Source organism: Schistocerca piceifrons, chromosome 7 (assembly GCF_021461385.2).
Source record: "Schistocerca piceifrons isolate TAMUIC-IGC-003096 chromosome 7, iqSchPice1.1, whole genome shotgun sequence".
Classification (NCBI taxonomy): domain Eukaryota; kingdom Metazoa; phylum Arthropoda; class Insecta; order Orthoptera; family Acrididae; genus Schistocerca; species Schistocerca piceifrons.
The window spans coordinates 330,795,006-330,813,589 of NC_060144.1; the positions used below are offsets into that span (position 1 = coordinate 330,795,006).

Sequence of the window (18,584 nt, forward strand, 5' to 3'; positions counted from 1 at the left end):
AGGATGTGCATCTTTATAAATATACAACAAACATTAGTGTAATGACAAGAATGTAGCAATCTGGTGATATAAGCTTAAAGGATGAACTAAAATTAAATAGATACAGTTCAAATAAACATGACTTAAACTACTGAAAGTAACTTTTGATGCAGAGAAGAGAAAATTAGTACATTGATCATCTTAGGCAGCAAAGACGAATTACAGCTAACATAATATACCCAGAGACTAGAATGTTGTTGTTGTGGTCTTCAGTCCTGAGATTGGTTTGATGCAGCTCTCCATGCTACTCTATCCTGTGCAAGCTTCTTCGTCTCCCAATACTTACTGCAACCTACATCCTTCGGAATCTGCTTAGTGTATTCATCTCTTGGTCTCCCTCTACGATTTTTACCCTCCACGCTGCCCTGCAATGCTAAATTTGTGATCCCTTGATGCCTCAGAACATGTCCTACCAACCGGTCCCTTCTTCTTGTCAAGTTGTGCCACAAACTCCTCTTCTCCCCAATTCTACTCAATACCTCCTCATTAGTTATGTGATCTACCCATCTAATCTTCAGCATTCTTCTGTAGCACCACATTTCGAAAGCTTCTATTCTCTTCTTGTCCAAGCTATTTATCGTCCATGTTTCACTTCCATACATGGCTACACTCCATACAAATACTTTCAGAAATGACTTCCTGACACTTAAATCTATACTCGATGTTAACAAATTTCTCTTCTTCAGAAATGCTTTCCTTGCCATTGCCAGTCTACATTTTATATCCTCTCTACTTCAACCTTCATCAATTATTGTGATCGCGTGATAGCAAAACTCCTAATCTAATTCCCTCAGCATCACCCGACTTAATTCGACTACATTCCATTATCCTCGTTTTGCTTTTGTTGATGTTAATTTTATATCCTCCTTTCAAGACACTGTCTATTCCGTTTAGCTGCTCTTCCAAGTCCTTTGCTGTCTCTGACAGAATTACAATGTTATCAGCGAACCTCAAAGTTTTTATTTCTTCTCCATGGACTTTAATACCTACTCCAAATTTTTCTTTTGTTTCCTTTACTGCTTGCTCAATATACAGATTGAATAACATTGGGGAGAGGCTACAACCCTGTCTCACTCCCTTCCCAACCACTGCTTCCCTTTCATGCCCCTTGACGATTATAACTGCCATCTGGTTTCAGTACAAATTGTAAATAGCCTTTCGCTCCCTGTATTTTACCCCTGCCACCTTTAGAATTTGAAATAGAGTATTCCAGTTAACATTGTCAAAAGCTTTCTATAAATGCTAGAAACATAGGTTTGCCTTTCCTTAATCTTTCTTCTAAGATAAGTTGTAGGGTCAGTATTGCCTCACGTGTTCCAGTGTTTCTACGAAATCCAAACTGATCTTCCCCGAGGTCGGCTTCTACCAGTTTTTCCATTCGTCTGTAAAGAATTCGCGTTAGTATTTTGCAGCTGTGACTTATTAAACTGATAGTTTGGTCATTTTCACATCTGTCAACAGCTGCTTTCTTAGGGATTGGAATTATTATATTCTTCTTGAAGTCTGAGGGTATTTCACCTGTCTCATACATCTTACTCACCAGATGGTAGAGTTTTATCAGGACTGGCTTTCCCAAGGCTGTCAGTTGTTCCAATGGAGTGTTGTCTACTCCCGGGACTTTGTTTCAGCTCGGGTCTTTCAGTGCTCTGTCAAACTCTTCACGCAGAGTCCTATCTCCCATTTCATCTTCATCTACATCCCGTTCCATTTCCATAATATTGTCCTCAAGTAAATCACCCTTGTATAGACCCTCTATATACTCCTTCCACCTTTCTGCTTTCCCTTCATTGCCTAGAACTGGGTTTCCATCTGAGCTCTTGATGTTCATACAAGTGGTTCTCTTTTCTCCACAGGTCTCTTTAATTTTCCTGTATACAGTATCTATCTTACCTCTAGTGAGATATGCCTCTACATCCTTACATTTGTCCTCTAGCCATCCCTGCTTAGCCATTTTGCACTTCCTGTCGCTCTCATTTTTGAGACGTTTGTATTCCTTTTCGCCTGCTTCATCTACTGCATTTTTATATTTTCTCCTTTCATCACTTAAGTTCAATATTTCTTCTGTTACCCAACGATTTTTACTAGCCCCTGTCTTTTTACCTACTTGATCCTCTCATGCCTTCACTACTTCATCCCTCAGAGCTACCCATTCTTCTTCTGCTGTATTTCTTTCCCCCATTCCTGTCAATTGCTCCCTTATGCTCTCCCTGAATCTCTGTACAACCTCTGGTTCTTTTAGTTTATCCAGGTCCCATCTCCTTAAATTCCCACCTTTTTGCAGTTTCTTCAGTTTTAATCTACAATTCATAACCACTAGATTGTGGTCAGAGTCCACATCTGCCCCTGGAAATGTCGTACAATTTAAAACCTGGTTCCTAAATCTCTGTCTTACCATCATATAATCTATCTGATACCTTCTAGTATATCCAGGATTCTTCCATGTGTACAACCATCTTTTATGATTCTTGAACCAAGTGTTAGCTATGATTAAGTTATGCCCTGTGCAAAATTCTACCAGACGGCTTCCTCTTTCACTTCTTACCCCCAATCTGTATTCACCTACTATGTTTCCTTCTCTCCCTTTTCCTACTCTTGAATTCCAGTCACCCATGACTAAATCAATTTTCTTCTCCCTTCACTACCTGAATAATTTCTTTTATCTCATCGTACATTTCATCAATTTCTTCATCATCTGCAGAGCTAGTTGGCGTATAAACTTGTACTACTGTAGTTGGCGTGGGCTTCGTGTCTTACCTTGGCCACAATAATTCGTTCACTATGCTGTTTGTAGTAGCTTACCCGCACTCCTATTTTTTTTATTCATTATTAAACCTACTCCTGCATTACCCCTATTTGATTTTGTATTTATAGCCCTGTATTCACTTGACCAAAAGTCTTGTTCCTCCTGCTACCGAACTTCACTATTCCCACTATATCTAACTTTAACCTAACCATTTCCCTTTTTAAATTTTCTAACCTACCTGTCCGATTAAGGGATCTGACATCCCACTCACCAATCCATGGAACGCCAGTTTTCTTTCTCCCGATAACGACATCCTCTTGAGTAGTCCCCGACCGAGGATCCGAATGGGGGACTATTTTATTTCTGGAATATTTTAGCCAAGAAGACGTCGTCATCATGTAACCATACAGTAAAGCTGCATGCTCTTGGGAAAAATTATGGCTGTAGTTTGCCCTTGCTTTCAGCCGTTCGCAGTACCAGCATAGCAAGGCCGTTTTGGTTAGTGTTACAAGGCCAGATCAGTCAATCATCCAGACTGTTGCCCCTGCAACTACTGACAAGGCTATTGCCCCTCTTCAGAGACCACATGTTTGTCTGGCCTCTCAACAGATACCCCTCCGTTGTGGTTGCACTTATGGTACGGCCATCTGTATCGCTGAGGCACGCAAGCCTCCCCACCAACGGCAAGGTCCATGGTTCATTTGGGGGGGGGGGGGAGGGGGAGAAGGAGACTAGAATATAAATAGGAAATGCAATAAAAAATTGCAAAAGACTGTCACTGATTGGGCCTACTCTGCAGGTACTCACCCAGAGAGTAGAAGGACTTATCCATAAAGTAGTTTGTTAATTTAAATTTAAATGTAGGTGGGGAATTAATGTGGTCTTGGATGTCACATGGAACTTCTGTTGGAGTTTTGTAGCAGTATAATTAACACCTTTTTGTATAATTCTTAGCTGTTTTAGATCTCTGTGTAAATCATTTTTAGATCCTGTATTGCGATCATGGTAGCCATTATTGGGTGTAAAAAAGTGAATTGTTATGCAAGACAAAATTCATCAAAGAAAATAAGTACTGACCTGTGGTGTATCATATTTGGAGCTTACGGAACAGGTTTCTACCAGAATATCTTGGATGAACACCACTCATGATTCTAACTGCTCTCTTTTGTGCAGTAAAGATCGTTTTAGCTACGCCAAAAAATTATGCCATATGACATGATGGAGTGAAAATAGTCGAAGTAAGCTGCTTTGATAGCATTCATATCAACAACTGGGATAATTACATGCAGGGCATAAGTTGCTAGACTTAATCTTTTATGAAGATCTAGAATATGTCCAGACCAGTTTAACTTGTCCTAAATTATAATGCCCAGAAACTTAGAGGTGTCACATTTTAATATATTTTGACCATCACAGTATAAGTTGATTGCTTCATTTTCTTGTTCTTTTTTTATATTTAGTGTTAATCCATTAGACTTAAACCGGTGTACGAAATCGACAAGTTCAGCATTGTATTTATTTACTAGTCCACTGATTGATTGACTTTCAAGCATAAGTAAATTTGCTCTCAGTGTTTGTACAGAGTGGGAGGTCATTGACAAAGATAAGAAACAGTAAAGGCCCCAAAATGGATCCTTGTGGCACTCCACATTTTAATGTACCCCAGTCAGATAAGACAAGACAGCCATCAAAACCATTTAGTATCACCTTCTGCTTACTATTGTGTAGATATAATTCAATGCATCTACCAGTATTACAATTCAAACCATAAAGATTAGCCTTATTTAAGAGAATGTTGTAGTCAACACAGGCAAAAGCCATTGACAAATCACAGAAAATTCCAATAGACGGCATTTTGTTATTTAGTGACTCAAGAATGTCATTTGTGAGAGAGAAAATAGCTTGACCTGTTGCTCTGTTCTTTTTGGAAGCCAAATTGGGTTTTGTTGAGGATGTTGTGAGTGGTGAGGTGCTCTACAGTTCTCTTGTACATTACTTTCTCTAATATTTTTGGGATGCAACTTAACACAGTTATTGGACAGTAGTTAGTTGAATTAGTTTTGTCACCCTTCTTAAAAAGTGGTTTCACAGTAACAGTCCTCAGTCTCTCGGGGAGAATACATTGCTGCATAGATTCATTAAAAATGTGGCACAGGACTTGACATGTATATAATCCCTACAGTGCTTTACAACTTCTGATGAAATGTTGTCGATACCTGTGGAATTTTGGTTTTTTAAGGATTTGATTATATTTTTGACTCCACTAGTGGTGACTGGAGCTATACAAATTGGGTCACATCTGTTGTGGTCAGCTCTTTGTATTAAATTCATGGCCATATTTAATGAATGCTGACAACCAACATGATCTGCTGCAGTTAAGAAATGATTGTTAAATATGTTAGAAATTGCTACAGGATTATGTACCACCATGTTATTATGGCTTATCTCTGTGGTCTTATTATTAATTTTTTTTTGTCATGTTCTCTTTTTATGACATTCCAAATTGTTTTGATTTTGTTTTTAGAGTTATCAGTTTCAGCTGTTATATATAAGTTTTTGGATTTGTTTATCACCCACTTTAAAACTTTACAGCACAGTTTATAATAAGATCTTTTAAGACGATCATTTGAGAATCTTAATGAGGTATGTAATTCTCTCTTAGTCTTGCAAGAAATATTAATTCCTTCTGGTTTACTAGAAACAGCCTCGGTGTTCTTCCTAATTCTTTTTGGAAAAGACATTTCAAACAGGGAGATAAATTCATTTAAGACAATGTTAAATTTATCATTTACATCAAGTATCCCACAAACTGGGTCCTAATCTATTTGCGATTGATGGTAATTAAGTCGAAAAGAGTTTGTGTTGATGCATCTAAAGGACTAGTAGGTGTGGGAGATTTTGTTGCATAAACTGGTGTTATTAACCTTAAGCTTTGGCCATCATGATCAGAAAGGCCGTTTATGACTTGGCTTATATTTGCATTGTTCATTCTATTCCTGTCAATGAAAATATTGTCCATCAGACTTTTGCAATTTTCTGTAACTCTAGTGGGGAAGTTAACCATAGCTGCCAAGTTGTCAGAATTCATTAAATGTGCAAGGTCAGTTCTATTGTTACTATCAGTTAAGAAGTTGACTTTTAAGTTTCCAGCAACTATTAACCCTTTAACTTCTCTGGACGTGTTAACGCGCACGCCTTTTTACCAGTCCCTGTGTGCTCTGAACGTGTTTATGTGCGCCACCAGTCCTTCTACCTGGTACTCTGAAAGTGTCTATGCGTGCACATGTTGAGAGTACCAGGTAGGACTGGTGGCACACTTAAACACATTCAGAGCACACAAGGACAGGTACAAAGGTGTGCGCATTCACCCATCCAGAGCACACAGGAACGGGTACAAAGAGGCACGCGTAATATGTCCAGAGCAGTTACAGGGTTAAATTTCTGGATATGAGAAAAAATTTTCCCAAAAGTGTTTCCAACTTATTCAGAAAAATACAAACTTCGCTGCTGGAGCTCTGTAAATTGTAAGCATTGTAACTGACAGGTTCTTTCTAATTATTTAAATCCCATAGACTTCAAAATGTTGATCTGCAGAATATTTTTAAATCTAAAGATTTATAAATAATTTTGCTATAAATATAAATTACAGCACCACCTTTCTCTCTGCTTGTTCTACAATAATTATACCCCTCAAGTTGCAGCCCTTAAATTTTGTTTGTCATATGATGCTCATTAAGGTATAACTGGTGTGTTTACTTCCAACTGTCACTTGTACTGAATTCTACACATAGTAGTTTCCTCCCTCATACCTATCTTTATTCACTATTTGGAAGCGTGTTTTGGATCTTGCTCAATTTTTTATTTTCATTATAATCAATAAACTCAAGGAAAAAGTCAGTGACACTAGTTGGATAAACTGTTTAATGTTGTTAGAATGTACCCAAAGACTCTAAGCTAACACAGCTAGTTAAACCATTAAATAAATAAAATGATGAATGGGAGTTTTACACATCTGTTGATAGACACTGTTATTGCTATGTAAAATATTTCAGGCACCTACTAAGGAGGGAAATTTATATTGAAATGGGTGGATGTATGAATATGTGTAAAAAGTTAAACTGTTTTCTAAAAATATTTACGTATTTGAATGCCACTTTCTGAATCAGAAAATAGAAAAAACTTACATAATTAGGCCACTTATATCAGAACTGCCAGCAACAATGTGAAAGCTGTATAGATGGTTGTAAAGCAGCAATCTAATCCAAAGAGAGTTATGGCAACTTCCTAAATTGTAAGCGAACAGTCAGTGGACTCAAATCATGCAGTAATAAGTGATATTACCAGAAAGCTCAAGTAACAACCCTGTTTCTGTCTTAGTCTTGCTAATCTGGAAGAATGTCAGTGGTAATGAGAAATTTAAGTTCCAGATATTCTATAGCTGGCTTCCCAGATTACATTATTGTGAACAATTAATCGCAAACTGGGACTTTCCCTAGACGTTTAAATAAAGTAAAGTTATACGCCCGCTAAACCCGCTGGGCAGAACAGGTGATTAGGATTGTGGAAAGGGCCAAATGAGGTTGGAGTCAGTTTCACCTTAAAATTGTAATTTAATAACATATTTACAACCAAAACGGCACATAGCCAAACCTTTACAACTAAGAATTTCAAACTGCAATTCTTTCATGGCTGAAGGCCTCCAAACAAGAAATCTTAAAAATCAACAAGATAAAAATGCAGTTAAAAAAGCAAATAAAAGCCCACAATAAAATTTTCAAGATTTTAAAATAAATTACCATAACGTTTCAAAGGCAGAAGGAAGCACTGTTTAAACTTGTAAGGTAATTCTAAGAATAAGGTTCCAAGGTTGAAGGCCCAAATTAATTTTCCAAAATTTTTAAAAAATATAACCATAAGCCTTAAGTTTTAAGTAGCTGAAGCCGGACTAAAAGAAAAGACAACACAACGGCAATAACCTTTCGGCAAATATCTGCTTGCCCAAATTCAAATTTACTTACATAAAACACAGTGAAACCAAGAATTTTTTTATCATTGGCTATGATAGAGTATAAACAGACAATTAAACACTAGGGAGAAAGACAGTAAAGACAACAGCACTCAGAAGCCTCCAGGGGGTCGGTCTACCCTTGTTCACTTAGGTGAGACAGGTGGTGAGCCCAACTACACTTGATCCTTCGGAACCCAACCAAGGGACAGCCACGGACCGATCGACAAACGACTTGCTTGCCACCAATCGGTACATGAGAATTCAAACACAAAATGTTACGTGCGTGATTATCCACAATCAAATATGTACGTGTATTAAGCTGTCAAAACTACACACAGTGTTGGACAGCGACAACAGGTGAGGAAAGGACACTGCCTGAAATTATGTTAGTGGCCAGGGCAGGTAACTGGAACACTAATGCCCACAAAGCAGAAAATTCCACTGGTTCACTTGAATTGTAGTCAACCAATATAGTTAATTCAAGCCCATGGAGGCTAACTTTCAGCAATACAAACACTCAGTGTTGCTCACAGGAAAACCTCCCCAACAGCGAACCACCAAAACGAACCACACAACATGAATGGACGTGGCTTGGGCACTTGAAACCACTACTCAATTTTGACGTTCTGGATCAGTGAACCAAGAAGCTCATAGTGATCGGGCAGCTCCACACATGCTCCGACGCTAGGGACTGCCAGTGGGCCCAGCCGACTGCACCGCGCGGAGATAACTTTCCTGGTCTGCGGCAACCGACCAACTCGCCTCAGAATGCCGACAACATCTAAAATAGTCATCACTGGACATAGGGCCAACAACACACACAACCTGACAAACACTTTGCACAAAGACCTGAACGATACCCAACAGTGACTGAGCACACATGAAGACAAATCGGGATTCGATGCATGCGCGCGCTAACACACACACACACACACACACACACACACACACACACACACACACACACACACAGAGCTGACTCATGAACGATCGGTGAGCCAAAATGCATCGTCTGGTAGGACGACCAACCGACGATCCACCAAGACCGTGGCCTGGCTCAAGTGATGCATGGCGGCAATGGTTGGGCGAGCCATGTCGACGCAGACCTCACTGCTCCTATCCGACTGCACTAGTGCCACATTGCAACTCCCTGACTGTCAGGTCCAGACTGCACTCCAGATGCGTTCCGACTGACTGGCAGCCCGAACTCACGACCCAAAGTCGCTTACGACAGACGGCGACCAGGAAGTAATAGCAGTCGAGCAAAGATACTATGACGCTCGCAGTCAGGCAAAGCAGCAACTCGGTGACAGTAGTAATTTATACTAACGTAGTGAGGTGGAAGTATGTTAAAAACAGGTTGTAAAATACATAATGGCGGGAACACAGCCACGCACGGCTCATAAAGCTCAAGCCACTGTTCAGAAAAGGGAAGAGAAATGATGTGGCAAATGACATGCATCTTAGAGTATTATGGTATATCTTGTTTCTGAAAAATGTTTGAAAAATTGTCCAACTTGCACCTCTGATTTTCTTACCACAATACTACACAACTTCAATAAAAAATTTCTGTAAGTCTTTCTGAGTTTTATATAAGTTGCACCAGAAGTTACACTGTGGGGAGCTTATCATTGATGTACACTGTAATCTGTCTAAAGCTTTTGGCATTAATCATCACAACACATCAATTTCCAAACTCTGTACTATAAGCTCAGGGGCTCACCCATCATGTGGCTCATGAGTGCTCGGAAATAGAAGGGTGAAACGTAATAGTGTAAATATGCCAGTTTAAGGAAACATTGCTCTGAACATGAGGACGTTAAATGTGATACAACAAAAAGCTCGATACTTGAGTCTGTTATGCAGGCTGATAGTTAGCAATGCACATCATATAAAAGTCAGATTAAGCAAAGTTATGACATGAGAGGAGTGGCTATTTGCCAGTAGCTGAAACTGGAACAGCAGCAGCAGCAGCAGATCTAAGAGATATTGAACTATAAAATTCTTCTTGCATCTAAGGGACTTTTTATTGCATCAGCTGAACCTACTGAGAAACAGAACAGAACACTGGCAATGTTTTTTGCATCTGTATTAGTTTTTTTGGAATGTAAGTTGTGGTGAGTGAGTGATCTGTAATGTAGCCCAAGGTGTAGCTTAGGTAGGAAGGTGACAGTTTGGTTGTGACTTATCAAAGCAAATGGGTGTGAATGCAATATCTTCAGTTTTGCTGACATACTGATCTGTGGCATAACCTGGGCTAGGTTGGGACAAAGTGTGACAGTTTAATTGTAACCACATCTTTTGAAACCTTTCTGATCATTTCGTTGATGAAGGTAAGCAGGTGGTATAATAATACAGGGTTTAAAGTGCAAAATTGGGAGAGAGGTTTGGTTCAGGAGAGAAATGATACTGTCAATAGATCATGACATTCAGTTTTGAAATTCTGATATGCAATGTGCATTACTTCAACAGTTCCAGTTTGTGTATTTAGATACTGGAAGTATGTCCTGCAGCACGCATACAGCTGTTACGGGTGAACCAGTTTGGAAGTGGTGAGCATAAAATCAGTTAACAATGTGGTAGCACATTGGTAGACTGACAATTTCAACAACACAACAATAATGTAAGAAAAGATAGATTGCTACTTACCATGAAGAAGACATATTAAGTTGCAGACAGGCACAATTAAAAGACACTTACATAAAGCTTCGCCCACAGTCTTCATTAGCAAAAGAGAAATAAACAGGCACGAGTGTGCGACCACCAACTCCAGCATCTCAGGCCAGAGTGCAACTATTACATGGGATGCAAGCAGCCATCTGGTGAGTCAGGAAAGGGATAGTAGTGTACGGGAGAGGAGAGAGATTAATTCTGTCTGGCAGGGTGTGCAGGGATAAGAATGCCAACAGGTACAGTGTCAGAAGGTTGTGGGGCAGGGAATTGGGGAGAAAAAGAAGAGTGGTGAAAGACGGGTGGGTGTGTTGAAGAGGGTGGGAGACGAGAATGGGGATCAGATGATAGGATAGAAAGGGTGGAAACTGTTGGGGGCATGGCATAGGGACAGTATGTTAGTCTAGGTTGAGGCTGGGCTAATTGCATGAGTGGAGAATGTGTTGTAAGGATAACTCCCATCTGTGCAGTTGAGAAAGGCTGGTAGTGGAAGGGAGGATCCAGATGGCGCACATAGTGAAGTTGCCATTGAAATCAAATTTGTTATGTTCAGTGGTATGTTGTGCCACAGGGTGGTCTACGTTGCTCTTGGCCACAGTTTGGTGGTGGCCTTTCATACTGGTGGACAGCTGGTTGATAGTCATACCAATATGAAAAGCTGTGCAACGATTGCGGCAGAGCCGGTAAATGACATGGCTTCTTTCACGGGTGTCCCGGTCCCTGATGGGGTTGGATAAACCTGTCACAGGAATAGGAAATGCTGGGTGGGTGGATTGAGCAGGTCTTGCACCTGGATCTTCTACACTCTACAGGGATACAATCGTCGTGTCAAGAGGTTGGGATTGAGAGTGGCAGAGGGATGGACCAGGATGTTGTGGAGCTTGAGTGGGCGATGGGAGACTACTTTAGGAGGGGTGGGAAGTATCTCTAGTATTTGAGGGCATGATGATAGGTAATCAGAGCCCTGGCGAAGGACATGGTTCAGTTGTTCCAACCCCGAGGTGGTACTAGGTAATGAAGGAGACACTCCTTTGTGGCTGTTTTTTGGGGATTGTGAGAGGATTGGGTGTGTGAGGGGGAAATGGCACAGGAGATCTGGTTGCGGACTAGGTTGGCACAGGAGATCTGGTTGCGGACTAGGTCTGGGGGATAGTGCCTGCCTGTGGACACCTTGCTGAGATCCTCAGCATACTGAGCAAAGGAGTTTTTGTCATTGCAGGTTCACTGTCCCTGGGTGGCCAGGCTGTGTGTGTGTGTGTGTGTGTGTGTGTGTGTGTGTGTGTGTGTGTGTGTGTGTAAGGCCTTCAGGGAAAATAAAAGCAGCTGTATGAATATCAAGACCTCGAAACCAGTCCTAAGCAAAGAAGGAAAAGGTGGAAGGGGTGCATAGTGTCTGTACAAGGAAGATGAACTTGAAAGCAATATTATAGAAAGGGAAGTGGACTTAGATGAAGATGACATGGGAGATATGATGCTGTGTGAGGAAATTGACAGAGCTGTCAAAGATATAAGCTGAAAAAAGGCTCCTGGAGTAGATATTATTTCGTCAGAACCGCTGATTGCCTTGAGAGAGCCAGCCATGACAGGACTCTTCCATCTGGTGTGCAAAATGGACGAGACTTACAGAAGAATGTAGTAATTTCAATTCCAAAGAGAGCAGTTGCTAACATTTGTGAAAAATTACCAAACTATTAGTTTAATGAGTGTTCATTGCAAATACTAACATGAATTCTTTACAGAAGAGTGGAAAAATTGGTTGAAGCCAACCTCAGGGAAGATCAGTTTGGATTCTGGAGAAATTTAGGAACATGTGAAACAGTAAAACAGTAAGGACCCTACGACTTCTTTTAGAAGATAAGTTAAGGAAAGGCAAAACTACATTCATAGACTTGGAGGAAGCTTTTGGCAATGTTGACTGGAACACACATTTTGAAATTCTGGGGGTGGCAGGGATAAAATATTTGGGATGAAAGGCTATCTACAACTTGTACAGAAACCATACAGCAATCGTGAGTTAAGGGGCATGACAGGGAGGCAGTGGTTGAAGAAGGAGTGAGACAGGGTTGTGGCCTATCCCCGATGGCTTACAATATGTGCACTGAACAAGCAATAAAGGAAACCAAAGAAAAATTTGATGTAGAAATTAAAGTTCAGGTATAGGAAATAAATACTTTGAGGTTTGCTGATGGCATTGTATTTCTGTCAGAGACAGCAAAGGACTTGGAAGGGCAGTAGAACGGAGTGGGCAGTGTCTTAAAAGGATGAACAAAACCAAACAAGGATAATGGAATGTAGTCAAATTAAATCAGCTGATGCTTAGAGAATCACATTAGGAAATGAGTCACTTAAAGTAGTAGATGAGTTTTGCTATTTGGGCAGTAAAATAACTGATGATGGCCAAAGTACAGAGTATATAAAATGTAGGCTGGCAGTGGCAAGAAAAGCATTTCTAAAGAAGGGAAATTTGTTAATATCAGATGTAAATGTAATTGTCAGGAAATCATTTCTGGAAGTATTTGTATGATTAGTAACCATGTATGGCAGTGGAACATGGATGATAAGCAGTTTAGACAAGAAGAGAATAGAAGCTTTTGAAATGTGCTACAGAAGAATGGTGAAGATTAGATGGGTTGATCATGTAACTTATGAGGAAGTCCTGAACAGAATTGAAGAGAGAAGAGATATGTGGCACAACTTGACCAAAAGAAGGGATTGGGTTCATTGTACACTTTCCGAGACATCAAGGGATCACCAATTTAGTATTGGAGGGGAAATGTGTGTGTGTGTGTGTGTGTGTGTGTGTGTGTGTGTGGCGGGGGGTTAAAAATAATAGAGGGAGACTAAGAGATGAATGCAGCAAATAGATGCAGAAGGATCTCTGTACAAATTTGGTACAGCAATGAGATCATTTTGAGTGAGTTTTCTTACATAATTTTCTTTTTAATGATCCATGGCAACCATAGCAGAAGAATTATCATGTGTACCTTAGTGTGAACATTTAAGTATTTTGTAACAAGTTAGTTATTACCGATAAAATGAAAAGATGTGGAGGACCATTTCACTTGGGATCTGTAAAAGGTACATTTGCACACCTGTTTTCCTTTGCATATATTTATCGTTTATTCTTTCTGATATGTTTTACATCCTGGAGGATTTCATCACTATGGATCTGTTTGAATGAAAAGTACCTAATCCATTAAAAAAAAACCTTCTTTTTCAGAAGTGCTCATCTTGCTATTTCCAATGAGCATTTTATAACTTCGGTACTTTGGTCAACATAAGTTACTTTGCTGCTCAAATGGCAAAACTCTTGTACTACTATTAGTATTTCGTTTCCTAATCTGACTCCCTCAGCGTTGCCTGATACAATTCAACTACATTCCGTTGTCCGTGTTTTACTTTTATTGATGTTCATCTTATATCCTTCTTTCAAGATACTGTCCATTCTGTTCAACTGCTATTCCAGGTCTTTTGCTGTCTCTGACATAATTACAATGTCTTTGGCAAACTTCAGTTTTTTTCCCCCCCTTATCTGTGAACTGTAATTCTCTTTCCGAATTTGGCTTGGTTTTATCCACAGCTTGCTCAATGTACAGATGGAATAATGTTAGGGATAGACTACAGCCATGACTCACTCCCCTCGCAACTCTTGCCTTCCTTTCATTTCCTTCGACTCGTATAACTGCAGCCTGGTTTCTGTACGAGTTGCAAAAAATCTTACTGTCCTTGTATTTTATTCCCACTACCTCCAAAATATCAAATAGTATAGTCAAGAAAACACCGCAAAAAGCTTTCTGTGAATCTGCAAATACCATAATTATAGGTTTGCCTTTTCTCAACCTGTCTTTGAAGATGAGCCATAGAGTCAGTATTGCCTCACATGTTCCTGCATATCTCTGGAATCCAAATTGATCTTCCCCCAAGGCTGGACTTTGCTGATTTTTCCATCCTTCTGTAAATTATACTTGTCAGTATTTTGTAACCATGACTTGTTTAACTGATGGTTCGGTAGTATTCACAAGTCAGCATTTGCCTTTTTTGAAAATGGAATTGTTACAAGCTTCCTAAAGTCTAAGGATATTTCGCCAGTCTTATACAGGGTGATTCTCAAAGATATGAAAATATTTTAATATGTTATTGTACAAGTAAAATGAAAGAAGGAAGTTCATATAAACATAGGTCCGCAAATGTTTAGCTACGGAATTACAGCTAATAAAAAATTTTGCCTGAAATTCAGCACCTTTGCTAATATAAAGCCATCACAAAACTGTACAAAGTTAAAGTAAAGCACGATTTCCATTTATTTGGTTGTTATTGATCTGGTGAACCTAATAAAACATGTCCCAGATACGTATCTGCAGTTGTTTTCCAAAACATCCAGAGAAGCAAAGACGTAATTTTGTAAAATTTTTAATTTGTTAACTATGTGGTGCAATTTGTTTTTTAATTGCCAGACAATTGCACAAACGACTGAAACAACTCCCTAATGGTTGCCAACAATGACATAAACATTTCTACATTCTTAATGGAAAGTAAACAAATTTACTAGTGTAATAACCTTTGCTTCTCTGGATTTCTGGAAAATTACTGCAGATACACATTTGGGACATGTTTTATTAGATTCACCAGATCCATAACAGCAAGATAAATGGATCATGCTTTACTTTAACTTCACACAGTTTTGTGATGGCTTTATATTAGTGAAGTTGCTAAATTTCAGGCAAAAGCTTTTATCACCTGTAACTCCGTAACCAAACATTTGTGAACGTATGTTTATAAGAACTTTTTTCTTTAGTTTTACTTGTAGAATAATATATTAAAATATTTGCCTATCTTCGTGAACCATCCTGTATATCTTGCACACCAGTTGGAATAATTTTGTACTGGTTGACTCTTACAAGGATCTCAGTAATTCTTGACAGAATGTTTTCTACTCTGGGGCCTTCTCTCCACTTGCAGTCTTCAGTGCTCTGTCATGTTGTTTTTGCAGTATCATATGTTCCGTCTTATCTTCACCTACTTCCTCTCCTTTTCTGTAATATTATCCTCAAGTTTTTTGCCCTTATATAGGTCCTCTAAATATTCCTCGCACCTTTCAATTTTTCTTACTTAGCTTGAAACTGGCTTGTCATCTGAGCTTTGATATTCCTGCGGTTGCTTCTTCTTTCTCCAAGGATCTCTTTAATTTTTAAATAGATGGTGTATTTTGTTCCCCTAGTTATGTATGCTTCTACAACTTTACATTTGTTCTCTAGGCATTCCTGCTTGGCCTGTAGCATTTTATGTCATACTCATTTTTTAGATGTCTGTGTTCACTTTTGTTTGCATTATTTGGTGTGTTTATATATTTCTCCGTGTGTCGATTAAGTTCAATATCTTCTGTCGTACCGAGTGATTTCCACTAGGCTTTGTCTTTTTACCTATGTGACCCTCTACTTCCTTCCTTATTTCCTCTCTCAAAGCTACCCATTCATCTTCCATTGTATTCCTTTCCTCTGTTGCAATCCAACATTGCCCACAACTTTGGTCCCTTTGAAATTCTCAAAACTTCTGTTTTCTTGAATGAAATTTTCACTCTACAGCAGTGTGTGCCCTGATATGAAACTTCCTGGCAGATTAAAACTGTGTGCCAGACCGAGACTCGAACTTGGGACCTTTGCCTTTCGCGGGCAAGTGCTCTACCAACTGAGCTACCCACGCACGACTCACGCCCCGTCCTCACAGCTTTACTTCTGCCAGTACCTCGTCTCCTACCTTCCAAACTTTACAGAAGCTCTCCTGATGTAACCGAAAACTTTACAGAAAACCTCTGTTCACTTATACACAAGTTTCCCAAACATAATGTAATCATTGGGGAAGACTTTAATCATACAACAATCAATTTGGGAAAATTACAGTTTTGTAAATGGTGGGCATGATAAGACATCCTGTGAACCATTATTAAATGCCTTCTCTGAAAACTACTTAGAACAGATAGTTAGGAACCCAACCCATGAGGGAAATGTATTGGATTTAATGGTAACAAATAAACATGACCTGACCTTGAGGATGTCCATATCGAAACTGGTATCAGTGACCATAATGTGGTTGTGGCAAAGGTGATTACCAAAATATAACTAGAACAACCAAACCAAGCAGAAAGACATATATGTTCAGTAAACTAGATAAAAAAATCAGTAGTTTCATATCCAATGAGGAACTTGAAACTTTCAGAATGGGGCAGTAGCTCAAATTTAAAAGAATAATTAACTGTGCACTGGATAGATATTTATCCAATAGAACAGTTCATGATGGGAAGGAAACTCTATGGTATACAGTCACTCTAAAGAAACAGAGATTACTGCATAATAGATGTAAAACAAAGGATAAGACTATAGCTAGAGAGATGCTGAATGAAACGCATTTGGCTGCCAAGAGATCAGTGTATGATGCTTTTAATGACTACCGTAGCAGAATATTGTCAAATTCTGATCATATGTAAAGACTGTTAGTGGCACCAAAGTTAGTGTCTAGTCACTATAGAATGACAAAGAAACTAAAGTTGATGGTAGCAAAGCAAAAGCTGAAGGGCTTAACTTTGTTTTCAAATATTCGTTTTCAAAGGAAAACCCACGAGAATTGCCCCAACTTAATTGTCATACCACTGAAAAGATGAATGATGTAAGTATGTGTCACTGGTGTTGAGAAAATCATTAAAATTGAACAAAGCTCCAGGCCCCCAATGGAATCCCCGTCAGATTCTATACTGAATCTGCAGCTCAGTTAGCCCCTCATCTATCTGTAATCTGTCATAGATCCCTTGAACAAAAAACCATCCCAGTCCTTAAAAAAGGCACAGCTCACACCTGTCTACAAGAAGTGTAGTAGACGTGATCCACAAAATTACTGTCCGTTATCCTTTATATCGATTTGTTGTAGAATCTTATGACATACCCTGAGCTCAAACATAATGGGGTATCTTGAACAGAATGACCTCCTCAATGCCAACCAGCATGGATTTCGAAAACATCTTGTGGAACCCAACTCGGACTTTTCTCACATGACATGCTGAAGGCTTTGGATCATGGCAACCGCTATGTTTATTGTCAGAAGTACGATCATATAGAGAATCAAGTGAAATTTGTGACTGGATTGAGGACTTTTTGGTAGGGAGAACACAACATGTTATCTTGTATGTAGAGTCATCAGATGTCGAGATAACTTTGGGTGTGCCCCATGGAAGTGTGTTGGGACTTTTGCTGTTCATGTTGGATATTAATGACCTTGCAGACAATATTAATAGTAAATCAGGTTTACTGTAGATGATGCAGTTATCTGTACAGTGAAGTACTGTCCAAGAGAAGCTGCGTAAATGTTCAGTCAAATCTTAAGATTTCGATGTGATGCAGGTACTGGAACTTGGCCTACATGTTCAGAAATGTAAAATTCTGCACATCACAAAAGGAAAAAAATTAGTATTCTGTGACTGTAATGTCAATGAGTCAGTGTTGGAATGAGCCAACTCATACAAATAACTGGGTGTAACACTTCATAGGGATGAAGTGGAGTGATCACATATGTTCGGTTGTGGGTGAATCAGGTGGTAGACTTCGGTTTATTGGTAGAATTCTGGGGAAGTGTAATCAGTCTATAGAAGAGATTGCTTACAAATCACTTGTGCAACTCGTTCTAGGACATTACTCAAGTGTATGGGACCCGTATCAGGTAGGACTGACAGGGGATGTTGAACATATGCAGAGAAGGGCAGCAGCAATGGTCAGAGGTTTGTTTAAACTGTGGGAGAGGGTCACAGAGGTACTGAAGGAACTGAATTGGAAGATTCTTGAAGATGGACATAAACTATCCTGAGAAAATCTAATAACAAGATTTCAAGGACCAGCTTCAAATGATTACTCTAGGAATATACTAGTGCCTCGTACTTATTACACAGGTAGGGATCGTGAGGACAAGATTGGAATAATTACTGCACACACACACACACACACACACACACACACACAGAGGCATTCAGTTAATCATTCTTCCCATACTCCATATGTGAATGGAATAACTTGTGCAACTGGTAATAACTGGTACAGTGGGATGTACCCTCTACTTTGCTCCTCACGGTGTTTGCAGAATATT

General features: G+C 39.4%; 1 protein-coding gene across 3 annotated transcripts in view; it reads left to right on the forward strand.

Annotated features, from left to right (window-relative positions):
* Positions 1 to 18,584, forward strand: part of LOC124804639 (Hermansky-Pudlak syndrome 5 protein homolog) — a 96,806-nt gene that overhangs the window by 620 nt on the left and 77,602 nt on the right. The gene's annotated exons all lie outside the window — the stretch shown is intronic.